Genomic DNA, 13,575 nt, shown 5'->3' with positions numbered 1-13,575 from the left:
ATGCTTTGAATTTAAGGCATTAAAACCGAATCCAAAGGGTTCTTGTAGCAAGAGGTGATACTCCCGTTTCTGTTTCTTTTTGACATAAGTCCAACAAGCATGCTTCACTCCTCTTGGCTACAGGTTAGCCTGCAGGAAGCATGAGCAATGCCTAGTTATAAAGAGTTATAGAGGCTGGTGAGATAGCTCAGCAGGTGGAGGTTCTCGTGCCAAGCTTGACTACCCAACTTTGATCCCTGAAACCCACGTGATGAAAGAAGAGAACCAATTCCTGTAACTTGTTCTCCAACCTCCTTATACATGAACATGCCCCTACACATACGAAAATAAATAACTCTGATAAAAATTTAATTTATAAACACCACATAAGTGCCATTGTTGCCAGGATGTTCCTTGATAAGACCACAATGCCCATGGGTTGATAAAGGGCACTGAGATGAACCACTCCAGAGATGGTTCTAGGGAACAGAGGCTGCTTTGTTGCACATGATCAACCACTTATACAGTGAAAGCCTATCAGCTCTGATTGGTTGGCACATTCCCTCAGGTTGGACAGTGAGGGCTCATACCACCATAGTCTCCATGTGGAAGAAACACATGAACAGAGATGTGGAGGGTGTTTTGAGTTCAGGAGTAGGTGCACCACTCTTCTTGTTTAGAAGTTCAGTGTGCCAGGTAGGCTTGCCAAAATTATGCTTGCATTTTCTCCTACACATATATAATAAATATTAACAATGCGAAGACAGGAATACATAATTTTTCTGAATTCGATATATCTGGTATAATTCATGACCTCATAAGGTAGAGGAAGAGAAGTGGATCAGGAAGTTCAAGGTCCTCTCTGGCTATATAGCAAGTTCAAAATCAGCCTGAAATACTTAAGAGCCAAGCTCAAAAACAAAACAAAAATTGCTTTTTGTTCTAACCTTCTGCTATGGTATGCTCTCCCAACCCTTAGTTTGCATTTTGGAAAGAATCGAGGTGCTAATTTCAAGAGATAGACTCTCCCATGCTCCAGTGGATAGCCCCATGCCCAGCACTAATTGGACTCCTTAAATTGTGTTCTTTAAAAAAAGGGGGTTATATATAAAAAAGAAAGCATGAAGTTGGTAGGCATTGTTTTCTGTTGCTGTGATAGAGTATTAACCAAAACCATCCTGGGGAAACAAGGATTTAGCGTATGTGATTCCAGACATCTCAAGATGCCCCGGTGTTAGACGTGTAACAGCCCCAAGCAACCCTGAGAACTCATTTCATCAGAAATCTTGCTGCCCTGGAGGATGCATCCACACAGGAAACCAATGCTTGTAGGGTTTCCTGGATTTCCTGGAGCCATTCCTAACTCGGGGCATTATCTCTCTTAGCTCATTACCACTGTCTCCAGACTCTACCTTTCTTCTTCTTCAGAACATCCAGCTAAATCTACCTCCCATCCAAGAGCTTCACTACAGTTTCATAACTGATGCCTGGAACCTTTGTTTTGGGCTACGAAGCACTAATTACCAATCTATGATTGGCAATCTTAATGAGACTCTGATTGTTCTCCACCTCTTGGCATTCATGTCCTGTGCATTTCTTTCCTGAATGTGGGCTGGACTTAGTGATTCATTCTAGCAAACAGAACACATCAAATATGACAAAAATGCCACTTTTAAAATTAGCTTATGAAGCAATGGTGACTTTTATCTTCTTTGTTCTTTCTCTCCCCTCAACCCTCAGAGATGTCGACTTCCATATGAGAGGATCCCCACAGAGAATCCCTGTGGCAAGGAATTGCTATCTAGAATAGCCAGATAGAACCAGAGGCTTGCCAAAACCCATGAGTGAATCTGGACACAGATGGATGCTCCCCAAGATAGGCTAGAGGTATCTGCACCCTTGGCCAAGCTTTGAGTTCAGCTGACTAAGAGACAGAGCCAGCTATGCAGCTGATGTCTGACTCAGAGTCTGAAATAATAAACATGTCTTGTATTATCCATGAAGATTCAGAATAATTTATTTTGCAGCACCAGATAAACTTGAAAAGAAATCAAGATCACCTTTCCCCCCTCTTTGGAAAATTTCTTCCATCCGGGAATAAGAAACAGTAAATAGTTGGATGAATTATCCAGTGGTAAACCAAAATTACCTGCAATAGTAAGTAGATAGAATAGAAATCACTGGCAGGGGAAGGAGGGAACCAGGAAAGGGAACAATATTTGAAATGTAAATAAAGAATATACCTAATTAAACAAAATAGAATATATATATATATATCACTGACAAGGCTACTGTGACCTGCATGGTTTGGGGATTGGCCTGACTGAGGCTACAGGTGATGAGAAAATGAAAGACACACCTACAGAAAAGCTGGACTCTGGTAGCCCACACACTGGTGGGTGGGATTTGTAGAACAGCAGTCTTAGGCTACAGTCATCTGGAAGGAGAAAACTATGGTTGATAAAAGTATCAACCATACACACTGTCAACATTCATCCTCAGACTCAGAGAAGGCTTTGCCATTCTCATGGTTCTGAGGCATTGGGGTCCTTGACATGGCCATGCTCACATCAACAAGGCCTTTATCTGCTCCCCACATGGGGACATTACCTTCTCCTGTCAGTTACATTCAGCCTACATTCTGCTCCATTAAAGAATCACTAGTGATTTCTAAGCTAGTTGATAATTATCCCTGTCCTTGAACAGAACCTGAAGCTCAGAAGGAAAACTGAAGGCAGCTGGTGTGGTCCCTAACTAGCCCTTGGTCTCTCTAACTCAAGCCTACCCCAGCCTGGTGGTACCCAATTGTCCTCTCCCACTCAGGAGGCCACTGCAAGAGGATATGTGGGTGGCTATTTCTGAAATCCAACTTGTATAGGTCACATTAAAAGTAAATGGGGAGCCTTCTCCTTTCTGGTATAGCCTAAGACTTTGGAATTCATCTTGTGCTCATCAACAAGAAGACTGTTGACAACATGGAAGTCAATCATTCTATCTGCCACTGACTTGAAGAAACAGCAGATGGAGAGGGAGTTAGAAAGAGCAAAGCAGTATCTCGAGGGGAGAAACGCCCAGAGGGACCAGTATTGGTTAGGAAAACATGGCAGAGGCTCAGTGTGGACCACTGAGTTAGAACTTGGGGAAACAGGTGAAGATGGACTTCAGCTTTTCCAACAGAAGAGAGAAGATGGAGAAGCCTCTACATGGCTGTCCAGAGTATCATTTATCTTGGATGATTCAAGTCCCCAGGAATCAAGCCTGCAAATTTGCCAGCTTCTGTCTTTGCTTTTGGGAGTCCACATTTAGAATGCATCCCATACCCTGTGCTCTGAGGCATGCTAAACAGGGATGGAATTAAGCCACCTGCCTGCACAACACAGAGGGATCTTCCACAGGAAGAGGACATCACGGGTCTGAACCAGGCCGAGGGGACAGCAGGTGGCTGCTGCCTGGGGAACTTGATCCGCACCATGAGACACCCCATGCTGACAGCCACACCCAACTCCGCTTTCTCAGGCTGGACCACCTCTGCTTGCCCCAGGACCCCAAACTCTATATAGGGGCCAGGCAACTTCCCTCCCTCTGGGCCTGATATCCTCATATGTGAGGCACATAATAAATTATGTGTGTTCTTTCTCCTGTTAAAGAGTAAATTAATGGTGTCAGAGATGTAGCTCAGTAGAAGAAGCCAGAGTAGCATGTGCAGGGCCCTGGGTTCATTCTCGGCACTGCAGAACAAACTCATACATTTGGGTGTAACTGTAAAGATGTTCTTGAGTTTTACTTCCAGTGCCTCTGGTATTTTCTCACAGTGAAGGTTGGAAGGAAATGCTCTCAGCAGGAAACAGAGCCACTTTATTTAACTTCATTCATTCACTCATTCATTCATTCATCCATTCATAATTTATTGTATAATCCATGCTGACCTTGAACTTTCCATTCCCCTGCTTCAGCCTCTGAGTGCTAGGACTATAGTCCATACCCAGCCGCCATTTTACAGTATGTCCAGAATACTCTGTTCTTGAGTGAGGCCTGTCCTCAAGGGAACACAGTGCCTAACTAAGTGGAAGGAGGAAAGACAGCAACAGCTGTCTTTTACTGTCTATTGCCCCAAGACCTAGAGTCTGCACTAGCCCCTGTGACCCTGCCCCCAAGTTAATTCTGATTGGTGAATAAAGATGCCAACAGCTAATAGCTGGGCAAAAGATACATAGGTGGGATTTAGGTTTCGGGGCTTGAGGTCAGAGGGGACCATAAGGAGAAAAAGAAGGTGCAGGAGAAAAGAAGAAGTGGCCATTGGTTGAGTCAAGAGAGCCTGGGAGCTCTGGGGGACTGGCTGGTACACATTGTTGATCCTCCTATGGGGCTGCAAACCTCTTCAGCTCCTTGGGTCCTTTCTCTAGCTCCTCCATTGGGGACCCTATGCTTAGTCCATTGGTTGGCTGTGAGCCATGGGTATTTTGATCCCCCTTCTAAAAAGGACCAAAGTATCTACACTTTGGTCTTCCTTCTCCTTGAGCTGCATGTGGTCTGTGAATTGGATCTTAGGTATTCTGTGCTTTTGGGCTAATATCCAGTTATCAGCAAGTACATAGCCTGTGTGTTCTTTTGAGATTGGGTTACCTCACTCAGGATGATAGTTTCTAGCTCCATCCAAAGAGTGCACATGGAGGGACTCATGGCTCCAGCCACATGGGTAGCAGAGGATGGCCTTTTCAGACCATTAGTCCTGTGAGAGGAGAGGCCATTGGTCCTGTGAAGGCTCGATGCCTCAGTATAGGAGACTGCTAGGTCAGGAAAGTGGGAGGGGTGAGGTTGGTGAGCAGGGGGAGGGGGATGGAATAGGGGGTTTTCAGAGGGGAAGTGGGGAAAGGGGATAACATTTGAAATTTAAATAAAGCAAATATCTAATAAAAATATTTAAATAAAAAAAAAGAGTCGAGAGAATGTGGCCCTAAGGACTGCCAAAATTGGAGCTGAGAGCAGCCCAGATGAAACATAATAAATGGTAAATAATAACTGGGGTTGTGGATAGGAAAGTAGAGTCTAACAGCGTGGAGGGCAGGCAGTTGCCTGGCTCTTGTGTTGTTTACGGCTTACTGTAAATATAAAGGCTGTGAGTCTGTCTCTCATCTGGGAACTCAATAACCAAAGGCAGGGTAGAAATCCCAGGGCTGGGAATTAAATAATTTCTATAACACTTCCAGTCTCACCTGAGGAGGAAAAACAGAGCAAAAAAGAGTGAGAGGCACTGGTGAAGACCCAGCTCCAGGGTGCAAGCTCACTGCCCAAGCACAGAAACACCACAGGTCACCACCTCATCTGCTGGGCAGCAAAGTAATGACTGGGCATGAACCCTAGAGAACTCCCTAATAAGTCCCTGGAGATCGTTTAAGCAGTCTCTAGGGAGGCTTAGAGGCAACAGAAGAAGAATGCCTCATGAAACCTTGGTTTCAAATACCTACCATGACAGCAAACAGTACACTCAAAGACTGAAGTCCAGCCAAACAAACCTTCATACAAAAGGTCTATTTAGAAGTTTCTTTTAGTGAAGTTGCAGTGTCTAGATTTCAGCAAGAAACTGTAAACCTCGCTAAAAAGCAAGTGATGGATGTGGAGTATAGAAAATCAATTATTAAAAGTGGAAATTCATCTTTCCAGACTCTAGTCTTTCTAAAATTATAAGAGTGACAGGTTGTTTATTTAGAACCTTAATCAGTGCTGGGGTAGAACCCAGAACCTTGACCCTCAATGGGTCATTGCAAGCAGTCTGCTACCCACTGCCCTGCACAGTATGCGATCAAGGTTATTGCTATCCGTGGAAGATGTCCTGACACAGAAGTCTGAGATCTGGGGCTTATATTAGTATATCGGTTTTATTTAAAGGAAAAGCTTTGGTCATACCACAATAAATGAATCTAGGCTTGGAGAGATGGCTCAGTGGATATAATATGCTTGCCTCTAAAGCCTGACAACATGAGTTCAGTCCCCACAACGCACAAAAAGCTGGAAGAGAGATCCATCTTCATAAAAGTTGTCCTGTGACTTCCATACCTGTACCATGACAAGTATACACACACACACACACACACACACACACACACACACACAGTATGAGTTTTGCTTTGCACTTTGGTAATAGTGTTTTTCCATGTATTTCACTCTAAGTGTGAAGTTTACAAATATACTTATATAATTATGAACGTACATATGAGTATGCCTAATACACTAATAGTCCTTAGCTAAGTTTTCCTTATTGTCCCATTGAAATTACAGCAGTGTTGTCTGAATTGTTTGGGTCAGAGCCTGGGCTGTGGAATCTCTAACAAGTTTGGTCACTGTCTTACTTTTCAGTTGCTGTGATTTGACACCATGATAAAAGCAACCTACCGAAAAAGGAATTTATTGGAGCCTGATGGTTTCAGAGGGTCAGAGCACATGAGCATCATGGCGGGGAGCCATAATCAGTGCTGGGGTAGAACCCTGGCAGCAGGCAGGCACAGCACTGGGGTGGACGGAAGCTGAGCGTTTACCTCTTGATCCATGAGCATAAGGCAGAGAGAGTTAACTGGGAATGGTGTGGACTTTTGAACCCTCAAAGCCTGCCTGCTCCCCAGTCCTAATTCATACTGGATAAAGGAATACAGAAGTCCAATGACTCTCTCCCTCCCCACAAATTCCCCAGGTCCTGAAGTGAGCGTTAGATTTAAATGGAAGGCAACAACTGTGCACATCTAAACAATCCTCGCCAAGGTATGGGCAAGTCCATCTTCATTGCCTCTGCTTCCTGGAGAGTTCTGAAATCCCTTTCCTGGAAAACAAGCTTCTCCGCCAGCTTCAGCCTTTCCCTTCCCAAGCATGAAATTGCTGCAGACTTTTCAATTTCTTGGGATCCCTTTCAACAGTCTGATAGACAAAAGAAGTAGACCAAATGTCTATAGAATATCTTCATGGCTGCCAGCACACTTATGGGACACTGTGATTGTCCACAACTCCACACGATTGGCCTGTAGACAAGCCTATGGGGCATTTTCTTGATTAACATTTTGGAAGGGCCCTGAAGAGTGTGCTACTCCTGGGCAGGTGGAAAGCCTTAGAAAGCTGAACAAGCCTTGGGGAGCAAGCCAGTAAGCAGCACTCCTCTGCCTCCAGGTTCCTGCGCTGACTTCCTTCAACGAGGTCCTGTGGTGGAGATACAGAAGTGAAATAAACTCTTTCCACTCTGATGCTTTTGGTCAATGTATTTTATCGCAGCAGCCATAGTAACCCTAAGTAGGACAAGATTCCTGATGGTAACTGGCCAGTTACTTCTCTGTAGTTCTGTCTCTTGTCTTTGTCTTAAAAGAAAGTAACCTTGACACAACCAATCTGCATTCCATTGTTTCTGCTTCTTCCAGTTCTTTATATTTCTGCAAGAAACCATCTTCTGCCAGTCTTATTCATCCATCTGGGGAAATGAAACAGAGCACCAGACAGTTCTATAATCAGAAACAAAGCCAGAGTGGAGGAGAGAGCTCGGTGGGTAAAGTGCCTGGTTCACAACCATGAGAACCCAATTTAAGTTCCTGAACTTATGTAAAACTATTGCTGATGCCAAGAATGGCTTGCTGACAGGAGTCTGGTATAGCTGTCCCCTGAGAGGTTCTGCCAGAGCCTGATCAGTACAGATGCGGATGCTTGCAGCCAAACATTGGATTGAGTGCAGGATCCCCAATGGAGGAGTTAGGACAAGGACTGTAGGAGCTGAAGGGTTTTGCAACCCCACAAGAAGAACAACAATATCAACCAACCAGAGCTCCCAGAGCTCCCAGAGCTCCCAGGGACTAAACCACCAACCACAGAGTACACATGGGGGGACCCATGGCTCCAGTTGCATATGTAGCAGATAATTGCCTCGTCTGGTATCACTTTATAGGAAGTCTGTTGGTCCTGGAGACTTGATGACCCAGGGTAGGGGAATGCTAGGACCCTGAGGCAGAAGTAGATAGGCAGGTGGGGGAGCACCCTCACAGATGTAGGGATGGGGGAGGGGGAGGGGACAGGGAGTTTGTGGAGGAGAAACTGGGAAGTGGGATAACATTTGAAATGTAAATAAAATAACCAATAAAAAATGGGTTAAAAAAGCCAGTGTGTTGGTGCAATCTTATAAACCCAGGGATGGCTAGCAGTTTGACCAAATTGGGGAACTCTGGGCCAATGAGAGTTTCTGTTTCAAGGACAACAATCTTGAGGATGACACTTGAGATCATCCTCTGGCCTCTAAACACACAGACACACAGACATGTGCACCTTCATTCGTTCTCACGCAAATATGCCCACACACATGAAGGTACACACATGTGATAAGAAAGGAAAGCCAATTAAAATCTTTACATTAAACTTTGAGGTTGCTCTTTGACAGTACTAAGCTAGTGTTATAACACAGACAGAACACTATTTTTGGCCCTTGGAAACTTAGTGTCTAGAAGGAGATAAAGCATAGAAGTACAAACTTCTTAAATAGCATCATAAGATAGTACTGTACTTGGTCAAGGGTCAGGCCCAGCTCTGTCATTAGACAGGCATGTTGAAAAAATGGGCATATACCCAGAGGGCTTATGTGACTTGTGGGGAGGGAGGATCCAGAAAAGGGGATATCATTTGAAATGTAAATAAAGAATATATCGAATAAAAAAAGCTCAAAAAAAGAAATAAAAAAAGAAAAGATCCCTCTCATATTTCCCCAAAAAATAAAAGAAAAGATGTCTTTCTTTATATTTAAAATGAGAGGGGGCTGGGGGTTTTATCTTAGTGGTAAAACACCTGTCTTGCATGGTTAAGATTGTGTTCTATTCCCACCATCAAAAAATAAAATACAAAATGAAATGTATGAATAGCCTGACTTCCCCTTTGTTAAAGTGATCAGTTTCAAGAACCTTTTAAGCTAATCAACCTTTAACACAACTCAATAGAGATTGATGAGAGATTAGCCAAGCAGAACCTTACACATGTGGAGCTTTTCCTGGGAATGCTGGCTTGCATGTCTTTCCTCTTGGATCATGGAATGCTGGTCAAGATAGTAACCATTACAAGAGAAGCAGAAGGGATACTGGAGGATCCAGGACCAAGACACCGGTAGGAAGCAGCCTGAGCGAGCATCAACCAACCCAGTGGCTGCTCCTTGAAAGACAATGCTTCGGGCTAGGAGAGGCAAGAGTGTTAATGTTGGATACTGTGGCTCTGAAGGAAGCACGCTGTCTCTATGATGGCATTTCAAAGTGACTTAATTTACTTTTCCTTGCTTGGTGGAAGCAGGAAATTTGTTTCCATTCAATACTGAACATCTACAATGTTGATGTTGGTTATTTGGTAGAGGATGTCACTTATAGGCTCTTTGGAGGCTGTACACATTCCAACTTGAGCAGAGGGCCTAACTGGTAACCCCTGGTCTTTGGAAGGAAAGAAGAGCCTATGAAAGAAGGTTATCTTTTGAATGCCTGATTGGTAAAATTACAACTCATATTACATAGATAAGGAGTTTCAAGTACCAGATGGAAGAATTCTGCAAAAGCTAGACAGATGTTGTAAATACTTATAAGCCAGAGAAACATTTCTCTGATACCAGGGTATGCACGTGCGCTCATGTGCGTGTGTGTGTGTGCATGCGTGCATGCGTGCGTAAGTGTGTGTGTGTGTGTGTACACGCCTTTGAGGAAGCCCTGAGATCAGAAACAGAACCAGTAGACAGTGCAATCTACAGTCCCAAGCAGCCCTTGGTTTCAAAATGTGCCTGTGACTGTGACCTCTCACTTTTCAAAATATCACCTCCAGCCCATCCAAGGGGCAGGGCAAGCTAAAAAAAATTGTGTACTGTAGTACAAATTTTTTAAAAATGGGACTTTGTTTAAAACACAGGTAAAGTGCCATTCAATGTTATAAAATAACATGTTTTTCATAATTAGTATTTAGTGTCATTCTAATTAGAAAACATTTAAATGACTTGCATGAATTTATCACCTATCCTATTATCTAGTATCATTGGTGTTAAATATTTATTTATTTACCTTTTCATTTTTTCACTCATTCATTTATCATCAAACAGAAGTCTTCCTATTTACCTGAGGTTGCCCTGCCTCAGTTTCCAAAGACATGAGATAACAGATGTTAATGAACCACATTTGTTTTAAATGTCATCTACCTGTCTGTCTGTCTGTCTATCTATCTATCTATCTGTCTATCTGCATGTACATGTTCACCCATGATTTCGTATGCATGTACCACAGTGTGCATGTGAAGGTCACAGGACAACCTATGAGAATAGATTCTCTCCTTCTACTGTATTAGTCCCTGGAATTAAACTTGGATTATTGAGCTTGGCTCTAGACACCTTTACCCATTAAGTCATCTCGCCAGCTGAGCATCAATTTCAAATGCAAATTATATGACCAGTTAATTTGCAAGTGGAAGTATCATATTTCCACATCATCATGTGATCTCATTGACTGTGTTGCTACATTCGCATATATGCATTGTGTCACTACCAGAGCAACGGAAAACACTGAGCAAAACAACACACTGGCTTTTATTTCAGCCACAGCAAGCAGGTCCACCAGCCAGCAGCTTCCTAATGCATGAGCCGGGAAGAACTGGAAGGAGTGAAGCATTGCTTCCTTCTATGCATCATTTGCAGCAGTTGACTAATACAGGGAAATAACCCAGAATAGATAGAACCTTGGTCATTAGCATTTCCTAGGACACTGAACACACTGCTGTTCTGTGATGCCCATGCTAAGAATGGCCTCTCCAGGTGGTCAGGGTCTGTGTTCTCAGCCTTTCTTTTTTTTATATATATATATATATATATATATATATAAACTAAATTTTATTTTTTTTATTATTCGATATAATTTTTTATTTACATTTCAAATGATTTCCCCTTTTCTAGCCCCCCCCCACTCCCCGAAAGTCACGTAAGCCCCCTTCTCTCCCCCTGTCCTCCCTCCCACCCCTTCCCAGTTCCCCGTTCTGGTTTTGCCAAATACTACTTCACTGAGTCTTTCCAGAACAAGGGGCCACTCCTCCTTTCTTCTTGTACCTCATTTGATGTGTGGCAGCCTTTCTAAGTCACTGCCGCAGCATATCAACGCGAAGTCTCTCTGGAACACACTTGAGTGTTTCATTCACAGGGGCATCTTCAGCACCATGGAAACAGGGCAGTGATGAGGAAGGAGAACAGGCCTGGTGGTGAGCAGGGGAAGAACTTACACAACGGTTGCAACATCAGCATATGAGAAAAACAGGCAAAGAAGAAAACTGGACACTTCCCCCCCCCCCCCCCCCCGCAGTCACCGGTACAGAGGCACTCCAGAGTGTATGACCCAAGACCCATTGTAATCCTAAAGTGCTCAACTTTTCATAGAGAATAAGATGTTAATGAGACATGTATATGTGAAGTTATATGTAGAACTACACACAACACATAGAGTACACGTAAGAAAGCCCATGCCGTGCAAACAGCCTCTGAACCTTTTATGACACTGGAGCCTCCACCCTTACTAAGTGACTATAGCTTTCCTCTTCCTCTGACCTGCTTCTTCCCTGAGAAGTATATTCTTTCTGACCATATTCTCTTGCCTTGCTTCATTGCTGGTCTCTAACTCTATTCTGAATTTATTTGAGCCATTTCATGATTTTAAAACGTTAGATGCTAGTTTAGTGTGAGTAACTGCAAATGCAATCTGCTGTCCTATGACCTCTGCTGTGCACACCAACTAGTCCGGACTGTCCTCCTTACAGGCACGAACTCCATGCCCAGGAGCTACAGACAAAGCAACTTCAGCAGAGCATAGAAACACATCCTGCCCCTTGCTGCACATGGCTCGTGACTCAAGCTGCAGGTGTTACTCTACTAACTGCCCAGCCCATCTGCTTTCTTCCAGTGTGCTAAAATAATTTGATCTTGTTGTTGTTGTTGTTGTTGTTAGAAAAGGAGTACTAGCATGCTCAGTTTTTAAGGGGAAAAAAGCATAAAAGAGAAATTTTACTTTAAAAATATATAAATATATTTCTTGTCTTCTTTCTCTTTTTCTTCCTTCCTTCCTTTCTTTTCTCAACCACAGTTTCCCCTTCCTCCTCTGTTCCCATTCCCCCCATACTTTCCCTCTGCCTCCACCCCTGCCCCTACCCACTCCTCCTCCGTTTCTTTTCAGAACCAGGGAGGCAACATAGAACTTACTTAGTCCCTCTGCGTGTATGTTACAGTTAGGTAGCTTGGTCTCCTGGGACTCCTAACAGTGGGGGCAGGGGCTGTCTCTGACTCTTTGTGCTTCTTCAGGGACCCTTTCCTCCTATTGGGTTTCCTTGTCCAGCTTCAGCATGGGGGTGGGAGGGAGAGTGCTTGGTCTTACTGCAGCTCAACATGCCATGGTTGACTGAAATTTTACTTTTTTTTTTTAACATTCAAGAAGTTTCTGAGATGAAAAAGAAAAAAAAAAGAAATTCAGAACTCTCATGTCTCGTTTCACTTTCAACCTCAGAAATGAAACAGAATTCCCCCTCGACTAAGGCAAAATTCATCCTAGGCTTGGAAGCAGGCCTTCAGTGCTCTTCTAGGTTACAAGCCAGGAAGAGTTGGTGTTTTGAGATAAAAGCTTGCAGATCCTAGGTTGATCTCAAACCTGCTATGTAGTCCTGGATCAGCTTGAGCTTCTGATTCTCCTGCCTCCACCTCTGGATGCTGGGATCACAGGCATGCAACACCATATCCTGTACACACAATATGGGGGGCTGAAGCCAGGGTTTTGTGCAGACTTGGCAAACATACTGCTAACCAAGTCACATCCCCAGGCATGAGGACAGTCAGTCTTCCTTTCACAGTAATGGGACAGGCAAGTGTGGGGAAAGCTTAGCAATTGGGGACCCCTCTTAACTTGAGCTACATAGACACATCTTTACCAACAATGCACTTTTCATCTTAAGACCTCCTCTCCCCCCCCCCATGTGAGTAAAGCAATACACACACACACACACACACACACACACACACTCACACACACACACAGCCCAAAACAAAGCACTCAGGACACTTTGACCTATAGTGCTTGCTGACACCTAGAAACTTCCTTTTCGAGGATCAAGTGGCCATAGGTGTGTGGGTTCATTTCCGGATCTTCAATCCTGTTCCATTGATCCTCCTGCCTGTTACTGTACCAATACCATGCAGTTTTTAACACTATTGCTCTGTAGTATTGCTTGAGGTCAGGGATACTGATTCCCCCAGATTTTCTTTTGTTGCTGAGAATAGTTTTAGCTATCCTGGGTTTTTTGTTGTTCCAGATGAATTTGATAATTGCTCTTTCTAACTCTGTGAAGAATTGAGTTGGGATTTTGATGGGTATTGCATTGAATCTGTATAGTGCTTTAGGCAAAATGGCCATTTTAACTATATTGATTCTACCGATCCATGAGCATGGGAGGTCTTCCCATTTTTTGAGGTCTTCTTCCATTTCCTTCTTCAGAGTCTTGAAGTTCTTGTCATACAGATCTTTCACATGTTTGGTAAGAGTCACCCCAAGATACTTTATACTGTTTGTGGCTATTGTGAAGGGGGTCATTTCC

The 13,575-nt window shown here is 43.6% G+C and overlaps 1 long non-coding RNA gene across 1 annotated transcript; it reads right to left on the bottom strand.

The window, feature by feature from the left end:
- Window positions 1-6,366: 6,366 nt before the first annotated feature.
- On the bottom strand, window positions 6,367-11,191 carry LOC127677808 (uncharacterized). The gene is made up of 2 exons (XR_007976532.1): window positions 11,054-11,191; window positions 6,367-7,426 (listed from the first exon to the last, which is right to left on the bottom strand). It is a non-coding gene; the product is annotated as an uncharacterized LOC127677808 (long non-coding RNA).
- Window positions 11,192-13,575: the final 2,384 nt, after the last annotated feature.

The sequence above is a fragment of the Apodemus sylvaticus genome, chromosome 1 (assembly GCF_947179515.1).
Source record: "Apodemus sylvaticus chromosome 1, mApoSyl1.1, whole genome shotgun sequence".
In the NCBI taxonomy this organism is placed as follows: Eukaryota; Metazoa; Chordata; class Mammalia; order Rodentia; family Muridae; genus Apodemus; species Apodemus sylvaticus.
Note: the sequence above shows the minus strand (reverse complement) of the source record. Positions and strands in the feature narration are given on the sequence as shown.